Below are 18,460 nucleotides of genomic sequence, written 5' to 3'. Positions count from 1 at the left end.
GTATGATGGCAGCAAAATGATGAAGTTTGAGGTGCCATTAGTAGTAGAGTTAGTATTATAATAAGAAAATATAATTTTTTATTTTTAAAATATTTTTATTTTCTAAAAAATAAAAATATTATTAAAAAAAATAAAAAGCGCTTAATATATTTTTTTATGTTGGTTTCTGTAATTTTATTTTTTAAAGCTGAAAAAAATAAAATAATGCAAAACAGGCCGTTATGGGTTTTTTTGAATATTTACAAGACCCATCTTTTCCTTTGTATTTTACACCTATTTAAACACAATAGTAGCGTCATGATGTGCACATTATCCCGATTCGCGAGCCTCTTTCGGGGCATCGGACGGTCCCGGCACCCGATTTCGCGGCGTGAAATCATGAGCGGCTGCTCGCTTCGTTGTCTCTCGCCTCCCAACCCAGATGATCGCTTCTCGGTCTCTCACGAGCTAATGCCTCTCAAAACAAAACCCCGACCCTAGTTCTTTCATCTTCTTCGGCCCCGGGAAGAAAACACTCACTCCGAACCTTAATTTTGCCCTCTGCTTCGAATCACGCCGTTCCGGAAGGTTTCTTGGTTCTCGGTCACCACTATCTTCTTTCTGAAATTTCCACACAGTCGATCGTCTATGGAAGGTTGTATCTACGCCTGCCGCTCTTTCTAATCCTTTGTGCCGTCTCCAGGTTCCAACCATTCAGGTTTTGAGCTATGATTTCTTTTCTTTTTTTTATTTTTTTTTCTTGGTTCAATTCTTTTCTTTTTCTGTTTCGGTTTAGTTATTTTGTCATAGTTGTTATATTCGCTCATTGTATTGATTATTCTTATATTTTGTCAAACCATAGCGGATAAATTTGCTCTTTTAGTGTGGAAATTTCCTTGATATAAACATGTTTTTCGTTTCTCAAATCATCTATATCGAAAGAAAGAAGAAGAAACCCTAGAATGAGCTGTTCAAGCGGGACAAGAAAATGCGAAACTTGCTATTTATCAGTGGATTATCTGTTATAAGTTGATCTCAGATAATCATGTTTGGGTTCTTTCGCCCTTGATGGAGGGTTACATATAAAGTTCATGGGTTGATGATCAACTTTGATAGAAAACAGTTTAATTTAATAACGACTAAATATCTTTTCTTGAATTATAAGGCTGGTTAATGTTAGGTTCTTCTTCTTTTTTCACAACTATAAGACAAGGCTTTCTTGATTTTCCTCTCCTTGCTTCTTTATATAAATTTCATGCTGCAAAGTTTATATGATGGTTTGATTTGTTAGAAGTCATTTGCATATTTATGTGCGAGTTGAACTTGACTTCTTGCAAAGCTTTATAGATTAGTTAATGCCTTAAAGACTGACACCACATTAAAAGTTATAGATTATTGTTTGTTTGTTATAGCCATGTTATGTTTAATATTATATCCAAAACCCTCGTGCAACATCTTTACAGTCTCTGTCTAATATGATCTCTATGAATTATTATTTTTTGGATTCTGGCTGATATCAGTTATTATGATATATGGTGAAACTTGTAAAACAAGTCTAGAAGATACCTGGAATGATCTAGAAAACTTTTTACTATAATCTATACTCTGTACACTGAATATCCCCCAACACATCCATCTAAATATTCTTATTCTGCCATGTCGTTTTGTTTTACCTATACCCTCTTAAGCCCAAAAATTGGAAGCAATACAGCATTGTTGGCTTCATTGCCATTTTATTAAAGTTATATACAAGTGATATTAGAAATATTTAGGAATTTTTCAGCCTAATCGTAAATTCTCCTGATTGTTTATGTTAATGCTATTTGATATAACACATATTTAAAATTCATAGATGCTAACATGTGTGAAACCATTAGTTTTAGATGAAACCAAACCAACTGCATCTGATAGAATATCTATCTACCTACTTAGTTTCTTGCTTTGGTTCGGCCAGCACATGCAGCGAAATTGTTTAGGGGAAATATTTCAATTTTGATGAAATTTTAGACCATTTCCTTTCCAAACTTTAGATTATTCTCTTAGTCTAGATGCCTTATTTTAGTGCAGTTGAGGTTATCATCCAAGATGTTTTTTCGATGACAGTTCCTAAGTTAACTATTTCAGGGTCAAGGATGGGCCAAATGTGATGGATCGATGTAAGAAGCAGAAAGCAATTATGCCTATATGGAGGCCAATCTCCACACAGTCAGGTTTCTTTGACCTTTTGAATTCATTTTCATTCCTCTTACTTAGGTTCTATATTTACATGGTCAAACATTAGTTCTTCCCCAGTAAACTGCTTTGGTCTTCATTTTTATTACATAATACTCTTACTTAGGTCTGTTAAGTATCTGCTGTTGTTTATAGTCTGTATATTGACTTCCTACCTTGACCCTAGCAGGGCCAGTCAATTAGATAATTGAGAGTGTTTGCAAGTTTTGTTTGAATATTCATCATACATGTTTCTATTTGTTCAACAACTTCCTTGTTTCTGCGGATAAGTTTTGCTATTACCAAAACAACCTAATCAGTCAAGTAGAATTGTGTTTTTGGAATTTCTTTATTTAAAAGGACATGGCTGTATCAGGTTCTGTTTTGGATCATTTGGTGACAGGATGCCCTGTATGTACCATATAGGTTTTTTTTTTCCCTTTTTAGGACTATGTTGGATCCGTCACTTTTCTCCTTGATAACTTGAACTTTCTTAGAGTCCTATGCATTAGTTTCTGGCCAGAGATATATTATCATACAGTAATCTTCTTTTAACTTATGGCTTACATTTGTTTTTAGTCAAAGAAGTTCTGCACCTACATTAGACATCTTACTGGGTCAGCTGAAGTGAATCTGTATGCTGCTAAATTGATGCAGCACCGAGACGGGAGAGGGCTGCTGTGGCGACAGATCAGAGAAAACAGGGGAGAGAGGGAGGAAGAAAGGAGGAGAAGACGAGAGGAAGGGGAATGAAGAAGGAGAAGAAAGAAGGGAGGAAGAGAAGAAGGAGAGGGAAGAGAGAAAGGAGAGACGTGGGGGAAGAAATTCTTAATTCACTTCATTGAAACCCTAAGCATGAAGAGAGTCCCCTATATATAGGGCCCACTAAGAACAATTAACATAAAACCCCTACACAGAAATAACTCCAAATAAGCCCAAAAATAACAAAAATAAGCCCTACACTAATAAAATGCAAACAAGCCCAGAAATAAAAATAAAATAAAAATGTAAATAAGATGGTGGACTAGACGGGCGGATAATCAGCTCCGATGTCCCCATCATAAATGTTAGGTACTTAGGTATAACAAGTTCTGGAGACCTCTACCAATTCATTGTTTTCATCACCAGTTTTTCAGAAAAATGTCCATTCATTAAGTCAGCATAAAATGTTTTAGGACTGAAAATCTTTTTGCTCTAACCAGAATGTTGAATCCAAAAAAGTAATTTTATGGGTTTATGTATATTTGTTCCATATAATACATTATCAAATAAACCAGGTGTCCAGTTTAATTAACTATAGAAGGCTACTAGTGCTTTTGCTTATTTACACGTATGTTTACTCTGTCAATTTCATGACAACTTCCTTTTTTTTCGGGGAGGGGTAAGAATGACAACTTCGATTTAATAAATTTACCAGGCACTCCCTATATCCAAACACAATTATGGATTTTTATTTCTATTCTTGTCTTTTAATTTTTATCATCTAGAAATTGTAAATATAAATAGTTGAAATCTAAACTCAGAAATCTTTAGGTTGCAGTTGATTGCAGTGGAAGGTCTGATGTTCAATATGAAGTCCAAGAAGTATGCAATAATGCATCCTCCTGTATGGATGATGTTCAAAATGTTGCGCAGGATGAACGAAATTCGGGCATTCCTACATCATTAACAGAAAGCACTAATGTGGTAAATAGTGATAAACAATCTGAATTTACATAAGGAAAACGATCTGTTTTGCTTTCATCTAAGATAGAGGATGCGCCTGGGAGACGTACCTGTGAAACTGACTTCAAGTCCAATGAGGCCATCTACCAGAAAGAAGGTACAGAGGAAACTCTACAGGAAGTAAGCTCCAACAATGATGCAGAATCAGGCTGTGGAGTTGAGAAACATTTGATCTCTGTTGAGGTTTATTCGTGCAAATATCATTCTCATTTTTTGAAGGAAAGCTTAAGTTTCATTATTCGTTTCTTGTGAACAAATATACTGGCATCTTTTGCCTGGATATATCTGCAAGGTTTATTTAGCCACAATCAAATATCTTTCAACGGTGTTTTACTTACACATCCAGTTGGTGGAACATAACCGTCTATATGTATTAGCATTGAGGACTGATTCCAATAATGTTAAAACTTGTCTAGGAGTAGATTATGAACTTCAAAATGAGGCTAAGGTCTAAAATCATCTGATGCCATATTGCTACAGACCTGTGGTCTTGAAAGAAGAACCACATTCACTGTAAAGCATATAATTTTTCACAAACTGCTCCAATCCCATAATCATTTTCTTTTGCATCCCTGCAAGATGAGTGCGGATTACAATCAATAAATTGTCACACGGATAGCTATAATGTTTCAAAAATCTTTTTTTGGTTTGAATCAGGGAGAAGTAAGAGAGATCTTGATTGTGGCTTGATTCGCAAAAGATAAGGTGTAAAACTTTGAGAAGATAAGGTGTAAAACTTTGAGGCCAACCAGCTGTAAAGTTGTAGTGACCATAGCACTGTGCACTTGTATGGGCAACAGTTTGTTCTCGAGGGCATTAATCAATGAGATAAAAATAAGGTGTGTGATCAGGTAAGGATGGTTGGTAATCCATGTTTCAATGTGGTTCTTAAGAGTAAAACATGCCGAAGAACTTCTGAAGAAATGAAAATCAATCTCTCTGTATTAGATAAATCTAACCATAAACATAAGATTTAATATTTGAAGAATATTAGGTATATCGATATATGTTTCTATTGATCAGCATCGTTGCTATGTATGCTTAGATTTGTCCTTCAGCAAAGAGACCAATACATTATTATTCATATGATATTGGCGAATGCTTGATAAATATTTCTTTATCTATCAGCAACATTGTCTAATTGCAATTCCAAGCATGAAGTGCTTTGTTAGACTTTCTCGAGTTTAAACAAGCACATGGCATATCTCCTTGAATGGATCATAGACTTTGTCTGAAACCCATCACTTTGATGTAATGGCAATCATGAGGGTAATAACTGTTCTCTTATGAATCCCATTTTAAGAATGTCACCAAAGACATGTTTTGTAACTTATTTGGCACTATTTAAGAACAGCGCATTGCCATTGGATGAAAGCACTTAGTAGGATTAAATGGTTATAAAGTACTCTGGGCAGGTTATTTCTAGTATAAAGTTTATGTTTGCTTCTTCATTAATTGCTTCTGTTTATTACTAATTAACTCTCCATCTTACCTGAGAGAAATTATTCTTCAAGCATCAAATATACTGCTTTGAGCATTATTTTTGTTTATGCTTACTATAAATTTCTATGATTTATGAATAGAAGCTCCTTTCAATTTCATTACTAACATACTAATTGATTCAAAAAAAAATTTCAAGCAAGATAGTTTGATTGCAGACATGCATGAAAGGTTCACCAGCTAAAGCCTGTGTTGTTTATGCTCCTGTTGTGGAAATTGGCGGAGAGGAATGCTTGTTACGTGCTTGTTGTATCCAAAAAACATTTGCTCATTTAAAGTTATATAAACGTCTCAATTATCCTGTTACCGGAGAGTGAATAGTGATTATGGCCAGTGACTTCATGGTAAGATGGTATTCCTTGACATTTAACTTAAAACAGAAGTCATTATCGATCCTTATGTTGAAGCAGGTCTTGTTCTTGAAAAGGATGCTCATTAAACATTGAAGGTGAAGTCTAAATATGTCTTCTTTTCATCTCTTATATATGTGTCTGCATATTTGGCTTCAGCAAGTTTTATCTTAAGATATGTTTATGATTCCTCGTGGCACAATTGCTTGGGCAAATATTTCTTGGTTTGCTTAAATTGATTCTTAGGGGTCATTGCTTGGTGCAGTGGTAAAAGGCTTGGGTTGACAAATGCAATGACATGGGTTTGAGTCCTGGGACAACCACTTTGTGCCAAAAAAAAAGCCAAAATAGGTCTGTCCCCGGGTTGCCTCTCCCATTACCATAGATTGCTGGTATCTTATAAGGCAGCATGCTTAAATCGATCCTTACAGCACATATCTCTGATCCCATCTCAAACCCTTTTGGCATCACACTTTCAAAACCTACATTGGTTCATTGTATTATCACATCATATTCTGAATAAGGATGTGTTATAAGAACACCTAATATATATGCATGTACAAAACCATGTATTTTTATCTGTATGTATGCTGGGTTTTCTGTCTCCCCTCTGGCTAGATTGGGACTTGGGATCTTTTCGAGATTTTGTTTTGTTTCTGTATTTTTCTATCTTAAGAAGTGCATCAAGCTCAAGGTTTGATGGAATAATCAGATTATTGATCTTTGTGAAAGCTCAATTCTGCAGATGCGATACATTTGAGTTTCTTCAGTGTATGAGGGTTTATGCAGCACTGGCAAACAATTTCTAATCTAATTGCTGCAATTTGTTCTGTTTGAACAAGTTCAGTTATCAGTATTTGCAAGCTAATCTTGTGCAATTATCAATTGCATGTTCACATGTTTGGAGCCATTTATTCATCATCACATTTATAATCAATAAATTGCAGTTTATTCCTTAAAACAATTAAGTGTTGCCATAATAGCATAAGAAAGTGAGGCTTGTGTGGCGACATGTATTGAAAGACCGCCAAGAATATGGTTTGCAAAGCTCTGCATCCTTTCTTACTAATGAAACTGCTTCGTGCCTTGCTGAATTGCAGCTGCACGCCACCTCGATGAATGTGAGTCACAGAAAGAGGTGATCTATTTTCACAAACATTCTCTTGTCACGTTTGTATTGTCAGAGATGTAAGAAAAATGTTTCTAAATCTGGAGATGCTTTAATTCAGGAAGAGGACTGGAAGATATGATTCCTTTGATGCATGGCACATCTTCAAGGTACATGGGTCAAAAGATTGGGGTGAGTATCACATCCGAGAAGTGCATTTTTCTCAGAGGTTCAAATTTGATGAAAGTGGATATTATCATTGCTGTGCTTTGATTCCTTTACCTGAGAACTTGCAAACAGAATAATTTCCATCCTCTGGATTCATATATTCAGGTACGCTATGCTTCAATCTCAGTCATGAACTCAGTTCTCATTTTTTTGCTGCCTCTCTCTCTCTCCTCCCCCAACCCTCTCTCCCTTCCCTCCCTCCCTCTCTCTCTCTAATCTTGCCACTGTGACCTCGTTACTGTTGTTTCAGAATGGGACCATTGGTACATGTGGTGATACTGCTCACACTGCAGACATGCATTCCTAATTTGAGGTTCTTTTGCAATTCTTCTAACCAATTAGGTGCCGATTCATGCTATCTGCACATCAGATGTTTGTTCCATGCAAATTTTTAATCGTTCATTATAATACTGGCCAGTTACCCTGTCAGAATAAGAACGAAAAAGACCGCGAAGTTTTTATCAATAATTTATTTTCCAACACTGCCATTGTTGATAATGAATGTTCACTTTTATTTTTCTCATTAAGTAATATGAATCTATATTTATTTATTGTCATCATCTAAATCTAATTAATATGTGGTGAACTGTTAAAGAGGCAAGACTGCATTTGTAATTGTGGGCTGTTTGCATGTCAATTTCATGCATTATCAAAATGCTGTTATTGAGATAATGGTAGATTTGATTCAGATTTCAGGGCACTCTTGAAAGCCAAATCATTAGGTTTTCGAAAGGTACTGGTTCTGCGTTTTAGACGAACGTGCGGCACTTTGCCTATGGGATTTTGGCAGGAGAACGTTGCTATTGAACTTCTGGTATTAGCTGGAGGATATTGTTGAGTCAAGGGTTAGATTAGGTGGTGGTATATCGATGATGAATCTTGGTTGCTGGCAATTTGCAATTATTTGTACTTTTTTGAGCAAAATGGTGGGAGAGGTAGAGGTACCATACGTTTCATGAGCAATGAAGTGGGTGCTGCGAGATGGATAACCCAAAAAAATAAAATAAAAGGGGAGAGAGAAAGAAATAGGCAGGGGAATCCGACTCTGGTAACTTAGAATGCCCGGAAAAAACCATTGTGGAGAATACTGTTCTCGCTCTCTTTTTTTTATGTTTTTCCAGACGTAGATGAAGTCATTTTCCTTGTTCATCTCTCCAGCAACTTTTACAACATTATGAGAAATGTTACCTGAGTGTTTGGCATTCCTAAGTTATTTGCTTGGATATATTGTTGGTCGACCATAAAATCCTGGAAGAGAAGCATGTTCAGAGTCATCTGACTCGAAGTCGAGACACCCTGGCCCAGGGCATGGTAAGAAGAGTTGAACATATTCGTAAAATTTGCACTCAATTGGCAATTGTATTTATTGCTGACAGTGTATCGGATGGTGAAACGGTAAATAATATATCAGTGGAATGGCAAAACGTATTTCCAAGATGCATGGCTTATGTAACATGGAATAGGAGAGGGCAGAAACATTTATCTTTTTTTTCTTCTTTTTATCACCGTGTGTTTGCTTGAATGATATTACTTCTTATTGCTTGGATAAGGGGGAGGGGTTAGGTCTGCTTGGTGTCAACCCGATGAGTAGATTAAAAAAGGTGAGAATTAGCCCATCCTAATCCTGTAAGATTAAATGATATATTTTTAGTAATCGCACCAACTTTGCTACAAGGTATCCTAGTCTGACTAATTTATTAGAATGCCATCCATAACCGGCATAGCCCAAAAATACCTGCGAGATCGGGGGCAAGCAGTAAGCTTTTAAATTGACCTGCTGCCTTCTTGTCTCCTAGCGAACCGCATAAAATGTAATCGAACTGCTTCAAATTATCATCTTAGAGAAAAATTTTGGAGTAGGCTGATACTTTTCGCAATAAGGCTACAAAGACCTATTTCTCGCATATTGCTTAAATTTTTGCTTTTGGCTTCGTATGGCTTCTGATTTTTGTTTGCTGTGCGAACAAATCACTAGAGATTGTGAAAAATAATATAACTTCCTGCTTCCGAAATGGCATTGGTTAGGAATCCGGCTTTGCTTTGTTCTGTTCTGAACGGGATACTTCCCTGAAGACCTAACACATCCTAACAATTTGGTTGAGCCCCAGAATAAATCCTTGCATACGGTGCTTCATCTGCATTCCAATAGTTCTCAATAGAATTTCCTTATTGGAGGTGCCCCTAGGTGAACTAATTCAAATGCATACCTAGAAATTGTAAATAGTTGCATAAGAAAGATCACATCTTAGTAGATCAATAGAATCGCCAACATGGATAAGGATGAACTATTATTTTATTCTGGGTGATATGATATGAACGTTGGGTGATTGATAGTTGCCCGGCCTGGAGACAAAAAGAGAGAGATAAGAGAGGAGAAACTCCGTCGACGAAACGTGAAAGGTCTCCATCCATCATTTGCCTTAACTACAATCAAGCCAGACGTTGGAACCTACTCTCCACAGGTTCTTTTCACGTGGGAAGGCATGAGGTCAGGTATCCGATATTACCTTAGGACAGTAGCCTTCAGATAAAATTTAGAAACAAAAATGTTCTTCAGCCTAGTAAAAAAAAATGGTATATGACATATCATACCAACATTATAAATTATATTATATTGATATTATATAGTATAACCTACCCAATGATCTTAGATCATGAAAAGTCAGATTATCTTAGGATAAGGATAATCAATGATCTTAGATATCTTGGTCATCCCATTTGAGTCATCAAGCGCCACCTTAGCATATTTGTCCTAATTATGGGGAGTTTGATGAATTTTGTATCCTGGGGCTTTATGTTATACCTCTAGCTTTCTGAAGCTTGTGGGTATGTAGAAACAGATCTCTTTGGGGCTAGTTTGAGTTGGAAGACTATGAGTTGATAAAGATGATATTGGATAGAATAGATGAAATATGTTTTGTTTTACTGAGCCTTTACTGAATTTTGATGAAATGTACGGAGATTTTTGGATCTGGGTTCGGTTTCAGTTGCATCAGAACACTGTTCCAGTGGTTGTGAATTGTTTCATGGCTCTTGACACAAGCTATGTGAATTGGATTTCTTTGAAATTTATTTTGTCAATTTAGTAGTTTGGTATTAATAGAAGAAATTTCTCGAGTCTGCAAGAGTTGTATTTGGCATCACAAAAAAAGAATTTAGATAGGAAATTTCACAATCTGGTTTGCTTCTTTCGGATTTTGTTGTTGGTAGATTAAACTTGGAATCGTCGATTGTTATGTGGTATTTGCTTCTTTCTGCAAATTGCAGTCAGAATTACCAGAGAAGCTGATAATAAGGTTACGGACTTACGGGGGATGCATATGAAACGGTACGTATTCGTCCTTGGTTATCTAAATTCTGTTTATCAGTTTCGACCACATAGTAAATGAAGCCCTCAATGAAACCACCACAAAGACTTTATTATTCAAGTTTATTATATATGGCACCTCAATACATTGGATGATGGCACATCTGATGCAAAGAGATGAAGCACCATATCATGACAGGATGATCAAAAGCATAGGGAATATAAGCCATGCAGATAAACAGATAGCAGTTTCTTAGCTACATGCACGGTCTTTGTGGATGCTGCTGCAAGCAGCTATGAGGTTACTTGGAATGGCACTTGTGCTCGCAGTAGTTGACAATGCGGTCCATGCATTGGTAGAGGGGAGGGTAGATAAGAAGCGGCGACTGGACGCATTTCTTGCACTCAGAATGGCAAGAGAACACCAAATCTTGGCACGAGCATATAGGCGGAATAGATTTTGTGCATATGCCGCAGTTATCGCAGCATGGCCATGGCTGGCCGTTGCTTTTTCCTCCAAAACCTATAAAACGAGAAAATTAAGCCGGGAGATTATGCCAGGCTCTTGTTAAGATCAGCGAGGCAAAAAAAGACTATATACAATAATACAAACTAAATTGTAGATAAGAAGGTTGGGGCCTTTTGGTGTATTAGCATTCACAACCTATCTAAGTTCTGCGTTTTTTTATTTCATATTACTTTCTTTTTTTCAATTTCTACCAATGCACAGGTAAGGATCTAGCAAAGCCTCCTCAAAATAATAGCTGAAGAGAAACAAGGATTGGAATCGCCAACCTTCAGGGCTCGTTTGGTTCGCAGGAAAAGGAGGGGGGAAAGTATGGTCAACGGAAAAGTAATGAAATGCCTCTTGTTTGGTTGGAGTTTTCAAAGGAGAGAGATGGAAAAGTTGTATTCCCATGGGAATATGATTCCTACATTTCATGGGAAAGTCTTTCCCATGAGAAACATGGGAAAGTTACTTTCCCATAAGGTGAGAATCACTCCTTTTTTATTTTTTCCCAAAAAGACCCTTCAGCATTAAAGAAGCATTAAAGAGGCATTAAAGACCTAATTTTTATTAAGGGCATAATAGGAATTATACTTAACTTTCCTAGGAAAGTGGATGGTCAACCAAACATAAGCACTTTGGAAATTTGTCACTTTTCCATGGTTAACCAAACATGCCAAAAGTACTTTCCTAGGTATCCTCTTCCTAGAAATATGATTCCCAGGAATCATATTCCTTGGAGGGAAAATACTTCCCGCGAACCAAACGAGCCCTCATTGTTCAGTGCGGAAGTAAGCTCCGATGAGTCGAAGGAATGGGCAGCAAAGAAGCAAATGGACACCGTAATTAGTGCCAAAACCATCTGGTTGCTCCTCATCATGTCTCTCTCTTTTGCGTTCAGTCTTGGTCTCACTTCTTTCTACTCTGCCACTCTCTTAGTTCACCCTCTATTTATAAGCCACCAGCCTCAAGGAAGAGCCCGGTGGATCAAATATTTCTCGCCTCGTCAGCAATAACGTGCGACATGCCTCAAAGGAAAAAGCCAATAGTTATTGTCAATTATTTTTTTCTCCTCCTCGGCAATCGCGTGCAGCATGCATGCATGCACCTGGCGCACTGAACATTTCCTATCAAAATTTTTAGTACTGGATGACTTTGGACGCGTGAACGATTGGAAAAGCCAAGCCTTACGTGTCAGATTTACTTGTACCCTTCACCCTCACCAATGCCATGAACAAGTGAGTTCACCAGACAATATACATGATCTTCAATGAATCAATAGCAATGCCAAGAACGTGGCGATTCGTAGTGTAGGGTGCGTTCTTTTTAAAAAAAATCAGAATCAACAACTTCAATACTTCTGCTATACGTGACAAATTAGCCACTCGGTCTGTGGGTCATCGTTACCTATTATTTCGGTATCTTTTGATAATTTTAATGTGTGTAAGCTTTAATGTTGGTGGGTGTACCTACACACACATGCGGATATGCAGATGTTTTCCCTTTCCGAGATCGGTGAGGATAATTTAATCTTGCTTTCAAAAAATATTATTAAAATAATTATTGTTTTGTGTGGATGATTTTAGTAAACTTTCTATTCCATAATTCTTGTTTGGTAATATACCATTATATAATATATAAGTGAATTTTACTTGTAGCTTTGAGCCTCTCCAATGCCACGAGCAAGTGAGTTCACCGGACAACATAAACTTCAATAAATTAACGGCAATGCCAAGAACCTAACGATCCTTAGCATGGGTCCGTTTTTTTAAAAATATCAGGATCAACAATTGCAATATTTTTGCTATTATACTCCGAACCTAACATTTGAGTCGACTATGTAATACGACCGCATACTTTCTAGAACAAAGCCTGAAAATTTATTATAATTTTAAAATCATTGGATAATAATAATCTCAATTCAAAACAATTAATAAAATTAGTATAATTACAAAATTTAATCATCCAACCAGTATCAGTATCGATAGTGAAGTTTAGGAACAAAATGCTCCTCGGTCAAGAAAGAAAAATGGTATCTCAATATATGATGATTATATAACATCAATATTATATATTGTATTATATTGATATTGCATATATTTATTTATGATCAATATTTTATTATAATCATATTATTTTCATATTATTATTTAATTATAATTCTAAATTACAATAGAAATATTATTATAATTTATATTTATATTATATAATTATTTATATATTACTTCTCTATACCTTATTTTTCAAATAAAAATAAATATTAGCATTAAAATAATAATAGATTATAAACATAAATGAAACTATTGATTCTGTAATAACTATTACTATATTTTCATGTAATTATTAATTTATAATCTGAAGAATTTTGTATGCTGGGCTTTAAGTTATACCTGTAAATTTTAGAAGCTTGTGGTCTCTTTGGGCCAGTTTTCTTGTTGAGTTTGAGGAGTATGAGTTGATAAAAATGAAACTGGGGATTTCTTAATAGTCGAATAGATAAAATAAGTTTTGTTTTACTGAGATCTTACTGAATATTATGAAATTTAGGGAGAATTTTCGATCCGTGTTCGGTTTCCATTGCATCAGCACACTGTTCCTGTGGTTGTGAATAGTTTCATGGCACTCGACGCAAGATGAGAATTGGATTTCTTTGAAAAGTTTCCGTCAATTTAGTAGTGTGGAATCAATAGAAGAAATTTCTCGAGTCTGCAGGAGTTGTATTTGGCATCACAAAAAAGGATGTGTTACAAGAACACCTAATATATATGCATGTACAAAACCATGTATTTTGATCTGTATGTGTGCTGGGTTTTCTGTGTCTCCCCTCAGGCTAGATTGGGACTTGGGATCTTTTTGAGATTTTGTTTTGTTTCTGTATTTTTCTATCTAAAGAAATGTATCAAGCTCAATGTTTGATGGAATAATCAGATTATTGATCTTTGTGAAAGCTCAATTCTGCTGATGCAATACATTTGAGTTTCTTCGGTGTATGAGTGTTTCTGCAGTTTTGCAAGCTAATCTTGTGCAATTATCAATTGCATGTTCGAATGTTTGAAGCCATTTATTCATCATCACATTTATAATCAATAAATTGCAGTTTATTCCTTAAAAAAATTAAGTGTTTCCGTAATAGCATAAGAAAGTGAGGCTTGTGTGATGACATGTATTGAAAGACCACCAAGAATAAGGTTTGCAAAGCTCTGCATCCGTTCCTACTAATGAAACTGCTTCATGCCTTGCTGAATTGCAGCTGGACGCCACCTTGATGAATGTGAGGCACAGAAAGAGGTTCTGTCTTTTTTTGTCGCAAACATTCTCGTCACGTTTGTATTGTCAGAGATGTAAGATAAATGTTTCTAAATCTGGAGATGCTTTAATTCAGGAAGAGGACTAGAAGATATGATTTCTTTGATGCATGGCACATCTTCAAGGTACATGGGTCAAAAGATTGGGGTGAGTAATCACATCGGAGAAGTGCATCTTTCTCAGAGGTTCAAATTTGATGAAAGTGTTAGCATGTCTCCTAATTTTAGGAGACTTGATGTGGCCCACTTGATCAAGTTTACCCACATCAAGATAAATACAACCTCGTTTAAATGGTGACTTAATCCAATCTGATTAGAGGTTATTCAAGGTTTATCTTATCAAATGGTTTCTTGATGAATGGAAACTAAAGCACTAAAGTCCTGCATACTTAATCAATGATGACCAGAGGTTAGTAAAAAATTTATTTATGTTTCATTAATTCTTCCACTGCTAACCATAAATTTCCAACAGAAAGTGTATATTATCGTTGCTGTGCTTTGATTCCCTTACCTGAGAACTTGCAAACAGAATAATTTCCATTCTCTGGATTCATATATTCAGGTACACTATGGTTCAATCTCAGTCATGAACTCAGTTCCGTTTTTTTTGCTGCCTCTCTCTCTTCCCCCCAACCCGCTCCCTTCCTCTCTCCCCTGCTTCCCTCCCTCTCACCCTCTCTAATCTTGCCACTGTGACCTCGTTACTGTTGTTTCAGAATCGGACCATTGGTACGTTGTGACACTGCTCGCACTGCAGACATGTATGCCAGATTTTGATCTTGATCTTCAGGGCAAATGTTGGTATTACTAATTTGAGGTTCTTCTACAATTCTTCTAACCAATTAGGTGCCGATTCATGCTATCTGCGCATCAGATGTTTGTTCCATGCAAATTTTTAGCCGTTCATTATGATACTGGCTAGTTACCCTGTCAGAATAAGAATGAAAAAGACCGCGTAATTTTGTATCAATAATTTATTTTCCAACACTGCCATTGTTGATAATGAATGTTCACTTATATTTTTCTCGTTGAGTAATATGAATCTATATTTATTCATTGTCATCATCTAAATCTAATTAATATGTGGTGAACTGTTAACAGGCAAGACTGCATATGTAATTTTGGGCTGTTTGCAGGTGTCAATTTCATGCATTATCAACCCGATGAGTAGATTAGAAAAAGGTGAGAATTAGTTTATCCTAATCTCGCAACAACTTTTCTACGAGGAAATATTCTAGTCTGACTAATTTATCCAATCGCACCAAGGAAATATCCTAGTCTGACTAATTTATCCCCAGAATGCTATCCATAACCGGCATGACCCAAAAATACCTGCGAGATCGGGGGCAAGCAGTGAGTTTTTTAATTGACCTGCTGCCTTCTTGTCTCTTAGCAAAACGCATAAAATGTAAAATTTTGTAGTAGGCTGATACTTTTTGCAATTAGGCTACAAAGACCTATTTCTTAGAACATACGCATGTTCGTTAAATTTTGCTTTTGGCTTCGTATGACTTCTGATTTTTGTTTGTTGTGCGAACAAATCACTACAGATTGTGAAAAATAAATACAACTTCCTGCTCGCGAAATGGCATTGGTAAGGAATCGGGCTTTGTTTTGTTCTGTTCTGAACGGGATGCTGCCCTGAAGACCTAACACATCCTAACAATTTGGTTGAGCCACAGAATAAATCCTTGCATACGGTGCTTCATCTGCATTCCAATAGTTCTCAATACAATTTCCTTATTGGAGGTGCCCCTAGGTGAACTAATTGAAATGCATGCCTAGAAATTGTAAATAGTTGTATAAGAAAGATCATATCTTAGTAGATCAATAGAATCGCCAACATGGATAAGGATGAACTATTATTTTATTCTGGGTGATATGATATGATCGATTCCACATGCGACCTCGTGGCTCTCAATCTTTTGGAAGTATAGTTTTAATTTTCTAAAATCCAAGTCATATTCATAGATACCCTCTACCATCTTATAAATGCATTCCCCGTGCTCCAACGCACTTCCGTACAATTGCCCAGTCTAGAGACAAAAAGAGAGAGAGACAAGAGAGGAGAAACTCCGTCTAAGAAACGTGAAAGGTCTCCATCCATCATTTGCCTTAACTGCAGTAAAGCCAGACGTTGGAACTTACTCTCCACAGGTTCTTTTCACGTGGAGAAGGCATGAGGACAGGTATCTGATATTACCTTAGGACAGTAGCCTTCAGATAAAATTTAGGAACAAAAATGTTCTTTAGTCTAGCAAAAAAAAAAAAAAAAATATGATATATCATACTAATATTATAAATTATATTATATTGATATTATATAGTATAACAAACACAGTAATCTAAGATTATGGAAAGTCGGATTATCTTAGGATAAGGATCATCAATGATCTTAGATCATCTTGGGCATCCCATTTGGGTCATCAAGCGCCACCTTAGCATATTTGTCCTAATTATGGGGAGTTTGACAAATTTGGTATCCTAGGGCTCTATGTTATACCTCTAGCTTTCAGAAGAAGCTTGTGGGTACGTGGAAGCAGATCTCTTTGGGGCTAGTTTGAGTTGGTAGACTATGAGTTGATAAAGATGATATTGAATAGAATAGATGAAATATGTTTTGTTTTACTGAGCCTTAACTGAATTTTGGTGAAATGTAGGGAGATTTTTGGATCTGGGTTCGGTTTCAGTTGCATCAGCACATTGTTTCAGTGGTTGTGAATTGTTTCATGGCTCTGGACGCAAGATGTGAATTGGATTTCTTTGAATTTTTTTTGTCAATCTAGTAGTGTGGAATCAATAGAAGAAATTTCTCCAGGAGTTGTATTTGGCATCACAAAAAAAGAATTTAGATAGAAAATTTCACAATCTGGTTTGCTTCTTTCGGATTTTATCATCGGTAGATTAAACTTTGGAATCGTCGATTTTTATTTGGTATTCGCTTCTTTCTGCAAATTTTTTTGTTGAACATTACCAGAGAAGCTGATAATAAGGTTAGGGGGATCCAAATGACAAGGCATCGGTCCTTTGTTATCTAAATACTGTTCATCAGTTTCGGCCAAATAGCAAACGAAGCCCTTAATCAAACCACCACTAAAGATTATTATTCAAGTTTATTATACATGGCATGCACCTCAATACATTTGATGATGACACATCTGATGCAAAGAGATGAAGCACCACATCATGACAGGATGATCAAAAGCATAGGGAATATAAGCCATGCAGATAAACAGATAGCAGCTTCTTAGCTACATGCACGGTCTTTGTGGATGCTGCTGCAAGCAGCTATGAGGTTACTTGGAATGGCACTTGTGCTCGCAGAAGTTGACAATGCGGTCCATGCATACGTAGCGGGGAGGGTAGATAAGATGCAGCGACCGGACGCATTTCTTGCACTCAGGATGGCAAGACAACACCAAATCTTGGCACGAGCATATAGGCGGATTAGATCTTGTGCATATGCCGCAGTTATCGCAGCATGGCCATGGCTGGCCGTTGCTTTTTCCTCCAAAACCTATAAAGCGAGAAAATTAAGCCAGGAGATTATGTCAGGCTCTTGTTAAGATCAGCGAGTCAAAAAAAGACTTTATACATAAACTAAATCGTAGATAAGAAGGTTGGAGCTTTTTGGTGTATTAGCATCCACAACCTATCTAAGTTCTGCGTTTTTTTATTTCATATTACTTTCTTTTGCCCAATTTCTACCGATGCACAGGTAAGGATTTGGCAAAGCCTCCTCAAAATAATAGCTAAAGAGAAAAAAGGATTGGAATCGCCAACCTTCATGGTTTAGTGCGGAATTAAGCTCCGATGAGTGGAAGGAATGGGCAGCAAAGAAGCAAATTGACACCGTAATTAGTGCCAAAACCATCTGGTTGCTCCTCATCATGTCTCTCTCTTTTGGTCTCAATTCTTTCTACTCTGCAGCCACTCTCTTAATTCGCCCTCTATTTATAATCCACCAGCATCAAGGAAGAGTCCGGTAGATCAATTATTTCTCGCCTCGTCGGCAACAACGTGCCACATGCCTCAAAGGAAAAAGCCAGTAGTCACTGTTAATTTTTTTTTTCTCCTCCTCGGCAGTGGGGTGCAGCATTTATGCACTTGGCCCACTGAACATTTCCTTATCAAAATTTGTAGTACTCGATGACTTTGGACTCGTGAACGATTAAAAAAACCAAGCCTTACGTGTCAAATTTACTTGTAGCTTTCACCCTCACCAATGCCCTGCCATGA

At 36.6% G+C, this 18,460-nt stretch overlaps 1 long non-coding RNA gene and 1 other non-coding gene across 13 annotated transcripts; one reads left to right on the top strand and one right to left on the bottom strand.

The window, feature by feature from the left end:
- The first annotated feature begins 312 nt into the window (after nucleotides 1-312).
- LOC103701460 lies at nucleotides 313-7,658 on the top strand. 12 transcript variants are annotated; one of them, XR_003388147.2, is made up of 8 exons: nucleotides 313-697; nucleotides 2,104-2,189; nucleotides 3,731-4,012; nucleotides 5,574-5,664; nucleotides 5,796-5,863; nucleotides 6,031-6,903; nucleotides 6,995-7,206; nucleotides 7,352-7,658. It is a non-coding gene; the product is annotated as an uncharacterized LOC103701460 (transcript). The 12 variants fall into 12 exon arrangements; XR_003388119.2 differs by having other exon boundaries at nucleotides 3,724-4,012; XR_005513384.1 differs by having other exon boundaries at nucleotides 3,724-4,098.
- Nucleotides 7,659-17,299: 9,641 nt separating this feature from the next.
- LOC103718139 lies at nucleotides 17,300-18,169 on the bottom strand. The gene is made up of 2 exons (XR_605783.3): nucleotides 18,005-18,169; nucleotides 17,300-17,738 (listed from the first exon to the last, which is right to left on the bottom strand). It is a non-coding gene; the product is annotated as an uncharacterized LOC103718139 (long non-coding RNA).
- Nucleotides 18,170-18,460: the final 291 nt, after the last annotated feature.

This window comes from Phoenix dactylifera, chromosome 9, assembly GCF_009389715.1.
Source record: "Phoenix dactylifera cultivar Barhee BC4 chromosome 9, palm_55x_up_171113_PBpolish2nd_filt_p, whole genome shotgun sequence".
Classification (NCBI taxonomy): Eukaryota; Viridiplantae; Streptophyta; class Magnoliopsida; order Arecales; family Arecaceae; genus Phoenix; species Phoenix dactylifera.
Note: the sequence above shows the minus strand (reverse complement) of the source record. Positions and strands in the feature narration are given on the sequence as shown.